This window comes from Tachyglossus aculeatus, chromosome 2 (genome assembly GCF_015852505.1).
Source record: "Tachyglossus aculeatus isolate mTacAcu1 chromosome 2, mTacAcu1.pri, whole genome shotgun sequence".
NCBI classification, from domain to species: Eukaryota; Metazoa; Chordata; class Mammalia; order Monotremata; family Tachyglossidae; genus Tachyglossus; species Tachyglossus aculeatus.
The window spans coordinates 146,372,389-146,374,435 of record NC_052067.1 but is presented as its reverse complement, the minus strand read 5'-3'; the positions used below and the strand labels follow the sequence as shown (position 1 = coordinate 146,374,435).

At 41.0% G+C, this 2,047-nt stretch overlaps 1 non-coding gene across 1 annotated transcript; it reads right to left on the bottom strand.

Annotated features, from left to right (window-relative positions):
• Positions 1 to 234: 234 nt before the first annotated feature.
• On the bottom strand, positions 235 to 372 carry LOC119925054. The gene has a single exon (XR_005449726.1). It is a non-coding gene; the product is annotated as a small nucleolar RNA SNORA7 (small nucleolar RNA).
• Between the last annotated feature and the right edge of the window lie 1,675 nt (positions 373 to 2,047).

The following is a 2,047-nucleotide window of genomic DNA, read 5'->3' as shown; positions in this document are numbered from 1 at the left end:
GATTGATTGATTGATTCCTTTGTCTTGTCTTATGCTGTCAAGTCGTTTCCAACCCACAGCAACACCACGGACACATCTCTCCCAGAACGCCCCGCTCTCCATCTACGATCGTTACGGTAGTGGATCCAGAGAGTTTTCTTGGTAAAAATCCAGAAGTGTTGTGTTGACCATTGCCTCTTTCTTTGAGTCTCCACCCTCTCCTCTGCCCCTGATCCCCAGCATAGGTGAGTTTTGACTTGTAGCAGATTGCCTTCCCCTCACTAGCCACTGCCCAAGCTAGGAATGGAATGGATAGGCCTCTGCTTGACTCTCCCTCCCTTAGCCGAGAATGGTGGAGAACTGGAAACTCTCCAAGTGCGACCCTGAGAGGAACTACTTCTCTAGTACTATTAAATATTCTTTCTGTTTCATATTCCTCTATTGTTCCAATTTCAGACATAGTTTTGAAAAATGTTGCCAGAGCTATAAAATTTGGACATTTCTTCTTCTCTTATTGCCTCTGAGTGGCATTTCATATATAATTTGGGACTTTTAAAAGGAAGATGAGGCCTATTTTAGCTATGGCCTAGTAAATAAAGCCCTACTGAGAACTCATCTCCTCCAGGAGGCCTTCCCAGACTGAGCCCCCTCCTTCCTCTCCCCCTCCTCCCCCTCCCCATCCCCCAGCCTTACCTCCTTCCCCTCCCCACAGCACCTGTATATATGTATATATGTTTGCACGTATTTATTACTCTATTTTATTTGTACATATTTATTCTATTTATTTTATTAATCTGTTTTGTTTTGTTATCTGTCTCCCCCTTCTAGACTGTGAGCCCGCTGTTGGGTAGGGAATGTCTCTATATGTTGCCAACTTGTACTTCCCAAGCGCTTAGTACAGTGCTCTGCACACAGTAAGCGCTCAAGAAATACGATTGAATGAATGAAGGGAAACCGTCCTTTTGATGTCCTAACCCTTAACATTTAGCTATATATGTATATATGTTTGCATGTATTTATTACTCTATTTATTTATTTTATTTGTACCTATTTATTCTATTTATTTTATTTTGTTAATATGTTTTGTTTTGTTATCTGTCTCCCCCTTCTAGACTGTGAGCCTGCTGTTGGGTAGGGACCATCTCTATATGTTGCCAACTTGTACTTCCCAAGTGCTTAGTACAGTGCTCTGCACACAGTAAGAGCTCAATAAAGATGATTGAATGAATGAAGTAAGGGAAACCGTCCTTCGGACGTCTTAACCCTTAACATTTAGCTAATAGCCACGCCAAGGAAATTTAGGCCCAAATTAAGATTGAAGTTGCTTATAAAATAGACTGTAGGGGTTAATAGACTGAAAGATGTAGACTGAGTAAGGATGAATGAAGGGCAAATACAAAATAGATCATGAAGGTGGAAAGTTCAGAAAAATAAAAGCAAAAGGAAACACTTCACGCGCTACATGAACACCCCCCATATGAAATTACCTGAGAAGTTGTCACAGCACATTATGCAGACTGTGCTGCAAAAAAAGTTTGAATACCTTCATGGTCAAAATGGAAATCTAATGAAAAGCCTATTGCTGCGATGGGAAGGTGAGGGAAGTTAAAGGGAACATCCCTAAACGGTAGGATGCTACATGTCTCTCGGAACCACTATCAGAGACAAAATATAGAACTGAATAGACAGAGTTCTGAATCAGTCATCTTGTTCCTAATCATCAGTGACAAACCAGCTCCCTTTTGGCAGAGCAAAAAGTTGGGCTTGGGCGTGGTGGTGTGAAACGATAGGCATTTCTGTTATTGCTTTTGAAATCCACTGGGAGTCTCTATTGTTATTTCATTGAGTATCTTCTTGGTAAAGCAAGATTTGTTTTGAAAAGTGTCTTGTGATTCACCGAGGAGATGTGTTCAAGAAATCCAAATGGTATTAATCGACCTAATCGCCAAGGGAGCAGGAAGAACATTTTTCTGCTTTTGAGGAATATCAACTTTTCCCATCCATTGGGAGTGCATTTGGGCAGTCAGAGTCTAAAAGATAGGGCCAAACAATAATGAGAATAATCTCC